Consider the following 287-nt stretch of genomic DNA (forward strand, 5'->3'; position numbering starts at 1 on the left):
GAGGAGGAGGCGGCGGAGGGCTGGGGCGGGTGCGACGCCTTGATCGAGTCTCCTCCGAGCAGGAGGAAGGAGGAGGCGCGCCGCAGCAACGACGGTTCCACTGCCAGCGCCTCTCCCCACGCAGCCGCCACGGCACTCTCGAGCGAGCTAAGCGCACACTCGCCCTGCCGCGCCTCGGCTGCGGCTGCGTCCGCCGCCGCCCGGCTTAGCTCGGCGCCTGTAGCAAGTGGAGAGGAGGAGCGGAGGGGTGGAGAGGAGGAGTGGAGGGGTGAGAGGAGGAGAGGGGA

The sequence above is a fragment of the Emiliania huxleyi genome (genome assembly GCF_000372725.1).
Source record: "Emiliania huxleyi CCMP1516 unplaced genomic scaffold EMIHUscaffold_242, whole genome shotgun sequence".
NCBI lineage: Eukaryota > Haptophyta > Isochrysidales > Noelaerhabdaceae > Emiliania > Emiliania huxleyi.